Genomic DNA, 6724 nt, shown 5'->3' with positions numbered 1-6724 from the left:
GCTTCAGTTTAAGGTTAAACTGGAGCTTAAACGTGTTCGGCGTTTTTGCTCCTCCAGGGTTGCCTTCTCATTTCCACGTTTAAGCTCCAGTTTAACCTTAAACTGGAGCTTAAACGTGTTCGGCGTTTTTGCTCCTCCAGGGTTGCCTTCTCATTTCCACGTTTAAGCTCCAGTTTAACCTTAAACTGGAGCTTAAACGTGTTCGGCGTTTTTGCTCCTCCAGGGTTGCCTTCTCATTTCCACGTTTAAGCTCCAGTTTAACCTTAAACTGGAGCTTAAACGTGTTCGACCAGAATTTGCCTCCAGGGTTGCTTACTTCATTCCCACGTTTAAGCTCCAGTTTAAGGTTAAACTGGAGCTTAAACGTGGAAATGGTCCCTGGTGCCATTCTCATTCTGGCGTTTAACCTTCAGTTTAAGGTTAAACTGGAGGTTAAACGCCACACTTTCAGCTTTGGTGCATTTCTTATTCTGGCGTTTAACTTCCAGTTTAAGGTTAAACTGGAGGTTAAATGCCACTTTCAACATTATATGGCTTGGCAGTTTAAGTTCCAGTTTAAGCTTAAACTGGAACTTAAATTCCACATGTGATCTTCAAGCTTCCTTTATTGATTTTGTTGCTTCCTTGCCTAGCCTCTTCTTCCCTGAAATCATCCCAACAACTGCATCAAAGTCTTGCAAAATTTCATGAGAATTCTTCCATTCATAGCATTCAAATAATATCACTAAAAACTCATGGAATTTGCATCAAAATCATACTGTTTGGATGGTTCATTGCTTTGTTGTTCATTTAACCATTCTTGGTTACTTTAAGCTCAAGAAAATGCATAAAACAACTAAAACTAACAGAAAAATGCTAGTGAAACTAGCCTAAGATGCCTTGGCATCACATACATACAAAACCAATTACAAAACCTACTCCTTTGAATAAAACTTCGACTAACAAGGCAAGGGAAAAAATAAATTCTAATAACAAGGCAATAAGCCTTTGCATTTGTAGCTGAAAGATGGTGGAAAAGGGGGTAAGAACTGGGGAGTTCTTAATGGGGTCGGGGTGGATAGTTATGTTTATTTTATTCTTTGTTACACAGCAATTCCACAACAGAATACATACAATCTTCAATAGATAGCCAACAGCAACTAACAACAGAACACATTCCAACATAATAAATAAAAGAACACTGAAGTCAATCAATCATATAACACACACAATCACAGAATTACACAACACAGAGATATGCGCAAGCAAGCATGATGCATGTCTAGCCCTATGCAGGCCATGAGCTCATGTGTTTGTTTTCTACCTGCTCCCGACATTATCTAGGCACAAGTCCCAGATATGGCTTTCCAGATGAATACAGTGTGCATATAGGTCTTATGGTCAGGCCGCATACAATGTGACTTTCAAATGTATTGTAATATGCTTACATCTAGAAAATAATTTACAATGTGTGGGTGTCCCCACTATACATTTGGCCCTAAGGCCCAAACAAGATTGCATCTGTTCTCATGTAGCAAACAGTCTATTTATCTTTGCCCTTTGCTCTCCTGTGGCAGAGATCCCTTTAATTAATACATTCTTTTTTTGTGCTCTGCTCTCCTGTAGCAGAGGTTTGTTAGAATCTTTTAGTCTTTACTCTCTGATTTTCTGTGGTAGATCATCCTTTTAGTTAATATATTCTTTTCTTTGCTCTCCTGTGGCAGAGATCTTCTCTTATGTGGTAGATATCCCTTTAATCCTTTTTTTCTTCTTTTTTTCTTTTCTATTTATTATTCTTTTACTTTTCTTATTTTAATACCACAAATCATCTTCACACTCTTCCCTCATCTCTCCATAGATTTTTTATGAAGAGTGAATTATAAAATTCTCAGTTTAGGTTCATCTTTCTACAACTTTTAAATAAGTTACTATTTAACTCTTCTATTATAATATAAATTACTAATATATATTATATATTAAAAATACATAGATAATAATCTTAATACCAGAGTAAGAGTAGTATTTTTTTATTACCCAAAACTTATTAGCTTGAACTTTAAATAATCTTATGACTCAAAACTTATTAACTTAAGCTTTATGATGAGCAGATAATTTATACACTTTTTGGCATTGTTTTTAGGTAGTTTTTAGTATGTTTTAGTTACTTTTTAGTGTATTTTTATTAGTTTTTATGCAAAATTCACATTTATGGACTTTACTATGAGTTTGTGTGTTTTTCTGTAATTTCAAGTATTTTCTGCATGAAATTGAGGGACCTGAGCAAAAGTCTGATTCAGAGGCTGAGAAAGGACTACAGATGCTGTTAGATTCTTACCCTCCTGCACTCGAAGTAGATTTTCTGGAGCTACAGAAGCCCAATTGGCACACTCTTATTTGCGTTAGAAAGTAGACATCTTGGGATTTCTAGCAATGTATAATAGTTTATACTTTGCCCGAGATTTGATGGCCCAAACGGGCGTCCAAACGCCCACCAGAGACCCTTTTCTGGCGTAAAATGCCAGAACTGGCACTAGAACTGGAGTTAAACGCCCAAACTGGCATCCAAGATGGCATTTAACTCCAAGAATGGCCTATGCACGTGAAATCTTCAAAGCTCAGCTCAAACACACACTAAGTGGGCCCCGGAAGTGGATTTCTGCACTATCTACACTTAGTTACTTATTTTCTGTAATCCTTAGTAACTAGTTTAGTATAAATAGCACTTTTGACTATTGTATTTTATCTTTAGATCATCTTTTGATCTTTTGATCACATTTAGGAGGCTGGCCATTCGGCCATGCCTAGACCTTTTTCTCTAATGTATTTTCTAACGGTGGAGTTTCTACACCTCATAGATTAAGGTGAGGAGCTCTGCTGTTCTTCATGAATTAATGCAAGTACTATTATTTTTCTTTCAATTCACGCTTACTTCTTCTCCAAGATATACTCTCGTACTTAATTCATTTAAGTCAGAATGAAGGGGTGACCCGTGATAATTACCCACTATCTTCGTTACTCGCTTAGCCAAGATCCGCGTGCCTGACAACCACAAGCGGTCTACATGATGTTTAACATAGTCATTAGACGACAGCCGAAGTATAGTCTCTTGGGTCTCTGATCCACATATTTGACTTGCCTCTCCTGACAACAGAGCATTTGAATCCGTGAGGTTAGAACCTTCGTGGTATAGGCTAGAACCAATTGGCAACATTCCTGAGATCCGAAAAGTCTAAACCTTGTCTGTGGTATTTCGAGTAGGATCGGGGATGGGATGAATGTGACGAGCTTCAAACTCACGAATATTGGGCGCAGTGACAGTGTGCAAAAGGATAAAGAGATCCTATTTCGACACAAGTGAGAACCGACAGATGATTAGCCGTATGAAAATTGTACCTAGACCATTTTTACTGAGAGGACGGATGGTAGCCATTGACAACGGTGATCCACCAACATACAGCTTACCATGAAAGGGAGCACGCATGATTGGATGAAAACAATAGGAAGGCAAAGGTTTAGAAGCAACTAAGCATCTCCAAACGCTTATCTGAAATTCCCACCAATGAATTACATAAGTATCTTTATTTTAAATTACGTTTTATTTATCTTTTAATTACCAAAACTTCATAACCATTTGAATCTGCCTGACTAAGATTTACAGGATGACCATAGCTTGCTTCAAGCCGACAATCTCTGTGGGATCGACCCTTACTCGCGTAAGGTTTTATTACTTGGACGACCCAGTGCACTTGCTGGTTAGTTGTGCGGAGTTGCAAAAGTGTGATTGCAATTTCGTGCACCACTTTATTATTAGGCTTTTATAAATTATTCTGTATCTCTGAACTTTTTAAAACATTTATATTTTTACCCCAACATAGTATAAAAATTACTAAAATATCCTTATATATAATATAATCACCAAAATAACCTTGCACATTTTAAAAAATACCCATTTTATCCCTGAACTTCTTAATTAGTATCCAAAATACCCCAAAACTTATATAATTACAAAACTAACTTCGATTTTTACTAAATTACCATTTTCATCTCAAAAATAAATTCTTATTTCCATGATTATAGTTTTACCAAAGGACCAAACCCCATTCCCAAAATTTTTCAAGTTTTCTGCTTGATTTTTAAGTCTGTTTTCGATCTTTACGGTTACCAATGTCTCTTAATGTTCAATTCTAATTTTCTCTTAATGTTCAATTCTAATTTTCTGTCACCAAATCACATGGATTTCATCATGTTTCAAGCTTAAAATTGCCTCATTTTTTACATAAATCAGTTTGGTCATTTCAGCTTTCCAAGCAACCAAAATTACAAGCTATAAAACATCAAAATTTTAACACAAAACAATCATATAACCACTTAATTTCAATAATATCACAACCAGCTACCATTTTAAGCAACATAAATACATTCAAATCACAATAAAATTTACAAAATCCTAAACTCTAAACCCTAAACCAAAACACCAAGGAAGCTTTCTGAATGAGAAATCAAAGAAGAACATGTCAAAATCGGCTACTCCACCTCCAAGGCTGCCATTTGGCCAAACCATACATGGAAAATTAGCGGTGCCACTTATCTTCTGCCATTCTATCTTGCTCTTCTACTTCTCTCCGGCCCTTGATTTCTTTCTTAATTATACGAGCATTTTCTCAATTTTTGGATCAAATTAGAAAGGTGTGAAATCTTCGCTGTCATGCATGCACAAACACAAAAGAAATAACAAGTACGGTGTGGAATAAAGAAGCAAAAAAAATAAAAAAGATCTAATTTAGTAATTTAACTAAATATTCGTTGTCAATCTCAATTAATTTTTGGCAACGGCGCCAAAAATTTGATGTTATTTTTTGGCAAATGCACCAAATCGCTTCTAGTAATACTACGGTGAGTAGGTATTGTTCCCACGAAGAATAAAAGATTGAGAAAATAATGTTGAATTGAACTGTTAGTTAGATTCACAAACCTTTATAAGGGAAGGAATTAATTTAAAAAATAACGAGTTAAAGCGTATGAATGATGAGAAAAATGTTAAGGTTTTCGAGATGTTTTATTCTCAGGAAAGGAAACATTCATGTTCATTGCCTTGATTCATGGAAAGATATTTTCAAGAAAATAATCGTATGTAATCAAATTCTAATCTCTTAGCAATTCAATTTCTCTTTATCCTACCTAATCGCCAATTTCTTGGTCAATTAGTTAGCAAGAAGAGGTTAAGCGCAATTCTCATTTAATGTCACACAACATTCAAAGATATTTCTAATCAATTGAAAAGTTATAAGAATGAGTTTCAAGCTAATCCTAATACTAACTTTCCCAAGATAACAAAGGAATCCAAGATAAACTTAAAATATTTTTTAATACTTCTAATCATTTAGAATAAAATGAAACCCAAATTCTTAAAAAGTATCAATGCATTAATCAAAATAAAAGAACAATCAATTACCAATCCATAAAACTAAACAGAGCTCCTAACTCGAACACAGAAGAATTAGTAACTCATAGAGATTAAAAAAAGATTAAATATGCTAATGAATGCTGGATGATGGATCCTCCTAGATGGATTCTCCCCAACTTATTTATAATCTAGATCCTAACCTAAATTTCAAAGTTAAAGTAAACCTAATCTTATCTTTTCTAGAAGAATATGATAAACCTAACAATATTTCAAGCTAACTGCAATCAAATCTTAAATTCTTGGAGTGTGTAGGCTGAGTCAATTTCTTTTCATCGTTCATTCCCATTTTGTCTCCACCAATAATTCGTTAGGAAGCTATGAATTTCAGAAATCAAAGTTTTTGATAACTTAAAATATTATACGATATAGATAGGAATTGCTTTCTTAATGGCTCTAAATATAATTTGTCCTCCCTCAATCGAAAGAAAATGTTGCTCCACTCATAAATTTTCTTTCTTACTTTTTCTTTAATATCACTAAATGTAATTCTTTTAGACTTATGCACAAGAGAGGATAATCCAAAATCCTTATCTTGAGTACTGACATAAAAAATATTAAGTCTAGTAGCAACTTCTATTAGAGTTTAGTGAGAGATATTTTTGCTAAAAACGAGTGTTGATTCACTAAGATTAATTTTGGTGCACGAAATTGCGATCATCAATGGCGCCATCAACATGGTACGCACAATTGTAATCTCAACTCTTTATCACAACTTCGCACAACTAACCAGCAAGTGCACTGGGTCGTCCAAGTAATAAACCTTACGCGAGTAAGGGTCGATCCCATGGAGATTGTTGGTATGAAGCAAGCTATGGTCACCTTGTAAATCTTAGTCAGGCAGATTCAAATGGTTGTGGATGATATATGAATAAAGCATAAAGATAGAGATACTTATGTAATTCATTGGTGAGAATTTAAACATTCAAGCCTTGTTTGCTTGTAGAACAGAAGTGGTTGTCAGGCACTCATTCATAAGTGAGAATGATGATGAGTGTCATATAATCATCACATTCATCATGTTCTTGGGTGCAAATGAATATCTTAGAACAAGAATAAGCTGAATTGGATAGAAGAACAATAGTAATTGCATTAATACTCGAGGTACAGCAGAGCTCCACACCTTAATCTATGGTGTGTAGAAACTCCACCGTTGAAAATACATAAGAACAAGATCTAGGCATGGCCGAGAGGCCAGCCCCCAAACGTGATCAAAAGATTTAAAGATCTAAAGATGAAAATACAATAGCAAAAGGTCCTATTTGTAGAGAACTAGTAGCCTAG

Source organism: Arachis duranensis, chromosome 5 (genome assembly GCF_000817695.3).
Source record: "Arachis duranensis cultivar V14167 chromosome 5, aradu.V14167.gnm2.J7QH, whole genome shotgun sequence".
In the NCBI taxonomy this organism is placed as follows: Eukaryota; Viridiplantae; Streptophyta; class Magnoliopsida; order Fabales; family Fabaceae; genus Arachis; species Arachis duranensis.
Note: the sequence above shows the minus strand (reverse complement) of the source record.